The sequence below is a fragment of the Saccopteryx bilineata genome, chromosome 4, assembly GCF_036850765.1.
Source record: "Saccopteryx bilineata isolate mSacBil1 chromosome 4, mSacBil1_pri_phased_curated, whole genome shotgun sequence".
In the NCBI taxonomy this organism is placed as follows: Eukaryota; Metazoa; Chordata; class Mammalia; order Chiroptera; family Emballonuridae; genus Saccopteryx; species Saccopteryx bilineata.
This window is the reverse complement of record NC_089493.1, coordinates 208,947,490-208,955,129: the sequence shown is the minus strand read 5'-3', so window position 1 is coordinate 208,955,129 and position 7,640 is coordinate 208,947,490. Positions and strand designations below refer to the sequence as shown.

General features: G+C 35.7%; 1 pseudogene; it reads left to right on the top strand.

Annotated features, from left to right (window-relative positions):
* Positions 1-3,155: 3,155 nt before the first annotated feature.
* On the top strand, positions 3,156-6,504 carry LOC136335636 (60 kDa heat shock protein, mitochondrial pseudogene; annotated as a pseudogene).
* Positions 6,505-7,640: the final 1,136 nt, after the last annotated feature.

Below are 7,640 nucleotides of genomic sequence, written 5' to 3'. Positions count from 1 at the left end.
ATTGATGAGTTTTTTTCTTGCTTGCACCACTCATTTTACTATGGGCTATAATAAAAATAAGATCAATTAAAATCTAATATTAAAATATGTGTTAAAATATAATCAATGTGACATAGAGTAAACGTATACTAAAAATTCATATTTATTTAAATGTATATAACACATTTACTACACTACCACTGCAAATCAAAAGGTATCTCTATTTTTTCCACTTGACAAAATTTTCTGAAAAGTTATGCTTCTAAAATTAAAAATGTCGTGCATGCACTATTATAGCCCCAATAATATTTATAAAATATTAGTGCTTTCTAGCCTGATGCAAGAAGTACTTAATAAAGAGTTTAATATTGATAAAAATAAAATAAAATACTTACCAATTATAGCTATACAATATATATATATGTATATTTATTAAATCAACGAGCTTTTACAACAGTTTTGACTGACACTTATTTCAAATTAACACCAACTGAATGATGTGAAACACTACAGAAGTTGCGATGGGCCAATTAGGTGAGAATAACTGCGTTGTTTAGCGAGTTTTTAAAACGTCCAGGGTTCCCTGCGGCAGACGGCACGCTCCGCGGTGAACCCAGGACAAAGTTTACTTGACGACGCCAATCACCGAGTTGATATTTTGGTCTCGTCAAATGAAATTATACTTAATGATTATTTACCGCAATTATTTAAGAATTGCATTTTTTGTTAAATTTGGCACCGATATCTAGCATTGCATTTAAATGTCCCGGGGCGAAAGAGTTAAAGTCATGTCGAGTCCATTTTCAAATTGCCCCCCTTAACTATCGAATTGCCCCCCTGTGGGGCATGGGCCCCACGTTGGGAAACACTGCTCTATCCACTGCACCACTGCCTGGTCAGGTTCTTTCCCTTATTTTTAATTTTTCAGAATTAACCCCTCATTTAAATTAAAGGTCTCTCTACTCATTCAGTGCTGAATTCCTCTGGCAAGTGTGAATCTTCCTGAGGTTAGGAATGAGGTATTAGATAAGAGTTACATTTCTAAATTTAAAATCCAGGAAACATCTATGGTGTCTTCTCTTTCAGGTTTTTCCCTTTACTAGTGGTAAGATATGAAACATGAGGTAACTGTCTTCAGTCCAAGTAAATGTAAAGAACTGGCCATTCCTGTCTAAGTTCATGGGCATAAATGGCCAGTATAGCACTTTCCTGAAAGTGCTCATTGCTGACTGGTTCATCTCTCATACCTGCCAGTGAGCAGTGTCTTTGATTAGTAGCCTTCCTCTGAGTTCATAAATGTAAATGATCTTCTTCCATTGACTACATTAAGTTCACCTCATGTCTCACTTTCTCTGACAAGTATTGGAAACAGGTCGAGCACGCCTCTGTGGACTTTTGGTTTTTTATGGTCAGGTCCCTGGCAGGGTGGATGTAAGGCCAGTAGCCGTAGCCACCATCACAGCCGCCTGGCCCATGCAGGTTCGCATTTGATTCAGACAGACGGTAATGAAACAACAGAGCCAAGAACTGGTGAGCCATTACCTTTAATCCTAGCGTTATTCACCTCTGTTCCCCATCTCCTCCTCTCTGCACAAACTCTGCACAAACTGGCTTCTCCTTCAGCACTCTGCCATCTTGGCTGCTTCTCCTCTGCAATGCTGATGGCAGGATCTGAGCCAATTTTTTTCTTTTTAAAAAATATTTTCTTATTTAGAAAATGAATTTTAACACGGTGACATTGATCAATAAGTGTACATAGATTTCAGACAAACATCACTTCATCATTTGAATAGTCAATTATGTTGTATATCCATCACCTAAAACCAAATCATTTTCTGTCATCTTATATATGTTCCTCTTTACACATTTCCCAACCCCCAAACCCATATGTCCCCTTCCCCCTTGTAACCACTGCACTCTTATCTATGTCCATGAGTCTCAGCTTTGTATCACACCAATGTGTGAAATCATAGTTTTTAGATTTTTATGATTTACTTATTTCACTCAGTATATATATATATATATATATATATATATATATATGCCACATCTTCTTTATCCAATCCTCTATTGAGGGGACTTTGGTTGTTTCCATGTCTTGGCCACTGTGAACAATGCTGCAATTAACATGGGGATGCATGTGTCTTCGAGTTTTGGGGGTAAATACCCAGTAGAGGAATTGCTGGGTCATATGGTAGTTCTATTCTTAATTTTTTGAGGAGCCACCATACTTTCTTCCATAATGGTTGTACTACTTTACATTCTTATCAACAGTGAATGAGGGTTACTTTTTCTCCACAGCCTCTCCAACACTTGTTATTACCTGTCTTGTTGATAATAGCCAGTCTAACAGGTGTGAGGTGGTATCTCATTGTAGTTTAGATTTGCATTTCTCAAATAGCTAGTGAAGATGAGCATCTTTTCATGTATCTGTTGGCCATTTGTATGTCTTCTTGGGAGAAGTGTCTGTTCAGGTCCTCTCCCCATTTTTTAATGGAACAATAGCTCCAATAAGGGGTTAATATCCAAAATATACAAAGAACTCACAAAACTCACCAACAAGCAAGTAAACAATCCTACTAAAAAAAAAAAAATATATATATATATATATATATAAAATTTATCATGTAGAGTTTGAAAATTTGCCAAGCACACACTGTCCTATCCAGGTCACTGGAATAGATGAATATGAGAATAGGCAAAGAAGCTACCTTGCACAAGTTTCTGAAGAGTTCCTTCCAGCCTGATATTCCATTAATTTATGTTCTTTAATAAGTTCTTTTTAAGTGGTGAAAGAAAAGGACCAATCTAAACCAAAAGCTAGAAAATAGGAACTAAGCTAAAACAGCAAGAAACCCAGGATCCATGAATTAAGGCTGATCAAGGGCCAGAGAAGCAGGGAGAGGTTAGTGTGGCTGAATCATCCTTGTGGGTTGATCTCTATTATTGAGCTTAATGGAGGCAGTGGTATCATTTCCTGCTTCTCTCCTCATGGGCAAAGACAGCCTCAGAGTACTTGAGAAACTGCTCTAATTCTGAGCCCACCAAATAAAAAAATAGGACTAGTAGAAAAAAGAGTCCCAGAGGAGGGCTTGAGAAGAGTCCCAAGTTTGCTCTCAGAACATCATTTTGGGAGCAGTACTTAAGGCTGGTTGGGTGTGCTCAGCTTCTACACCATGCTATGGAAGAACTGCCCTGCCAGAAGTCCTGCATTGGAGGCTCAAATGAGGACAAGGACAGAGCAGTGCAAATGTGACAAGGCAAATGTGACAGGGACTTTCATATCCAGACTTCCACCATGGTCAGAAATGTCTGGGAGCTTTATGGAATTTCAAGGCCTGTAAGTAGAGCACCTTGATCCAAGAAACAGAGAGCACTTTGATACATCTGAGATAGCCATTGGGGGAATTCCAGGCTCATAAAAATTATGAAGCATTTCTCACAGAGGGTGTGAAATTGGTTCTATATTTAAAGAAATGATTAAATATGACTAACTTCTAGAGTCTTTGGAATTAAAATTAGCACTATATTAAGGTGACCAATCATCCTCCTTTAGGGAGGATAGTCTTTCTTTTTTGTAAGTTCCATCCTCCCTCGAAAAGTATCCTCCTACAAGTCCTCCTTTTTGATATTGGAAGACTAATCTGTGAATGTTCGTATTGGATCAATGCAGAGTCGATCCATTGCGTGTGATGTGATGTATTTGTACCTAAATGAGTACTTTTTTCTTAAAATTATTATTAAAAATTAATAAGTATGTAAGCATAATTATAATATAAAATATTACAAATGTTTTTATTGTGCATTTATCATATTGTGTATTATTGTTGCAATGAATAAAATATTTCTTTTATTTATGATATTGTTTTCTTCAATTTATTTTTGTCCTCCTTTTCGTTGTAAAAAAGTCGGTCACCTTAACTATATATTACTTGGAGCATAAATTTAAAGTTCATGTTAAGATGTAGGATATAATATATGACTTTATATCATGATAATTAAACCCTTATACCTAGTAAGTAACTTTATTTGTTTTCACAGCATCTTTAAATACTTTCTTAATCATGATTATTTCATAAATGCTAGCTTTGATAACAATCTTAACTTTTGGATGAGGCCTAATGTGGAAGAAATATTTTAAAATATTTGTTGTACACACAACTGCTCAATGTAATAAATATAATGTGAATTTATAAAATGGTCTTGGCCCAAGCAAAAGATCATTGAGATAAGATGTCTTCAAAGAATATTAATAATAAATAATTCACACCTTGCCTTGAGTGGTTAGCCAATATTAAGAGTTATGGTTTGCTTAACCTTTGCTAACACAGTGGATAAAGTGTCGACCTGGGACAGTGAGGTCTCCAGTTTGAAACCCTGGGCTTGCCCTGTCAAGGCCCATATGTGAGTTGATGCTTCCTGCTTCTTCTCCCTCTTCTTTCTCTCTGTCTTTCCTCTCTAAAATGAATAAATTTTTAAAAAGAGTTATGTATTTGGGGTTTTATATAACATCACACCTCTTAGAATACAACACAATAAGTCAAATTCTAAGTGGGAGTATATTAGACATTTTCTTTATTATTATTATACTTTCAACTTTATTATTATTGCTGCATAATTGACAAGTTAAAATTGTATATATTTAAAGTGTACAATCTGCTGTCTTGATTAATGATTATCACAGTCAATCAAGTTAATATACACATCACTTCACATTGTTATCTTTTTGTTGCTGTTGAGAAAGACTAAGATGTCTCTCAGCACTTTCACTTGTGGCTGACCGCCTGCTATTCACATGCCCTGCCATTGCCCTGCAGAAATGCTTCCTTTTTAGGAATTCTTCTCCAGATTAGGCCAGCATCTGGGACACTGGCTCCTCATCTTACTCCAGCTTATTCCAAAGATGTAAAATTTTGTGCAGATGCCTGCGTGTTAGTGCTTCAAGGTATAGACCTTTAATCCTGCTATAGCCATTGCTATGGGGCCAAAGGGAAGAACAATGATTACTGAGTTGGTAAGTCCAAAAGTTCCCAAATACAGTGTGACCATTGCAAAGTTCATTGACTTAAAAGATAAATATAAAAATATAGATGCTGTATTTGTTCAAGATCTTGCCTATAATAAAATGAAGAAACAGAGGATGGCACCACCATTGCTACTGTATTGGCATGCTCTGTGCCAAGAAGGCTTTGAGAAGATTCGCAAAGTGGCTCATCCAGGGAACTGAAGAGAGGTAGGATGTTAGCTGTTGATGTTGTAATTTATGAATTTAAGAAGCAGTCCAAACTTGTGATAACTACTGAAGAAATAGCATAGGTTGCTAGGATTTCTGCAGAGAGAGACAAAGACATTGGCCACATTATTTTCAATACAATGAAAAACATTTGAAAAAAGGGTATTATCATATTAAAGGATGGAAAAATGCTAGAAAATGAATTATAAATTATTGAAGATATAAAATTTGATTAAGGTTAAATTTCTCCAATCTTTATTAATATTGCAAAATGTAAAAAGTGTGAATTCTAAGCTGCTTTTGTTCTATTGAGTGAAAAGAAAATTTTTAGTGTCCAGTCTATTGTACCTGCTCTTGAAAATACCAATGCTCACCATAACCCCTTGGTGATAATTGCTGAGTATGTATATTGATGGAGAAGCTCTAAGTACACTTGTTTTGAATAGGCTAAAAGTTGATCTTCAGGTTGTAGCAGTCAAAAGCTCCAACTTTTTATCAACAGAAAGAACCAACTTGAAAACATGGCTACTGCTACTGGTGATGCAGTGTTTAGAGAAAAAGAATTGACTCTAAATCTTAAATATATTCAGCATCATGATTTAGGAAAAGTTGGAGAGGTCATTGTGACCAAAGATGATGCCATGCATTTGAAAGGAAAACATGACAAGTCTCAAATTAAAAAAAAAATGTATTCAGGAAATTATTAGCAGTTATATTCACAACTAGTGAATATAAAAAGGGAAAACTAAATGAATGTATGGCAAAACTCTTAGAGGGAATAGCTATAATGAAAGTTGATGGGACAAGTGATGTTGAAATAATGAAAAGAAAGACAGAGAGTAACAGACACCATCAATGTTACAAGATCTGCTGTTGAGGAAGACACTGTTCTGGGAGGCGGTAGTGTTCTGCTCTGGTGATTCCAGTCTGAGACTCATAAACATCAGCTAATGAAGATCAAAAAATGGGTATAGAGATGACTTTTTAAAAAAACATTCAAAATTCCTGCATTGACTATTCTAAGAATGAGGGTGCTGAGGGATCGCTGATAGTTGAGAATATTATGCAAAGTTCCTCAGAAGTTGGTTATGACACTATGCTTGGAGATTTGGGGAATATGGTAGAAAGGGAATCATTGGTTCAACTAAGGTTGTGAGAACTTCTTTATTGGTGCTGCTGGAGTGGCCTCTCTGTTCACAACAGCAGAACGTGTAGTCATAGAAATTCATAAAGAAGGGAAAGACCCTGGAATGAGTGGAATGGGAGGTGGTATAGGAGGCAGCATGCTCTAATTTCTAGAATAGTGCTTTACTCTTATTAATGATAACTGTGAGAGAAAGCTCAAAGCAGTGTTCTCCACCTGTAACTTCAGAGAAGTCAGCTGAAGGAACTAACCGAAGAAAAGGCTGGTGGATGTTTAAGAAAATCCTGTAACCCTGACAACATACAATGGTTTATTGCTGTCATTGTCCATGCCTACAGATAATTTATTTTGTATTTTTGAATAAAAAGACATTTGTACGTTCCTGACAACTAAGTGCAAGAGCCATGTACCAATGTACTCTTTTCAATTTAAATCACTGAGGCATTTTTCCTACTATTCTGTTAAAATCAGGATTTTAGTGCTTGCCATCCCAATGAAAAGTTAAAAAGAAGCCTTTCTGTGGAGAGTAAGAATAATTGTGTGCAAAGTAGAGAAATATCCAATTATGTGACAACCTTAGTGTAATAAAAGTTTGTTTAAAGTTAAAAAAAAAAAGACTTATTCTCTTAGCTTATTTCAAGCATACAATACGGTATTATTAACTCTATTACTGCACTGTATGTTAGATCTCCAAAACGTATTCATCTCACATAACTGAAACTCTGTGCACTTTGATTAACATCTTTTCATTTCCCCCACCACCCACCCCCTGGCAACCACAATTCCAATTTCCGTTTCTAAGAGTTTGACTTTTAGATTCCACATGAAGTATTTGTCTTTCTGTGTCTGCTTTATTTCACTTACCATAATGTCTTCTCTGTTGTTGCAAATGACAGGATTTCTTTGAATTTTATGGATGCATAGTATTCACACACACACACACACAGACAAAATATATACATCACATTTTCTTTTTTTTTTTAATAATTTATTTTTTTTAATGGGGCGACATCAATAAATCAGGATACATATATTCAAAGACAACAAGTCCAGGTTATCTTGTCGTTCAATTATGTTGCATACCCACCACCCAAAGTCAGACTGTCCTCTGTCACCTTCCATCTTGTTCTCTTTGCATCACATTTTTTTTATCCATTCATCCATCAGTGAACTCTTAGATTGTTTCCACCTCTTGACTATTGTAAATAATGCTGCAATAAATACGGGATCACAAACATCTCTTTGAGTTGCCTGTTTCATTTCTTTTGGATAAATACTTAGAAA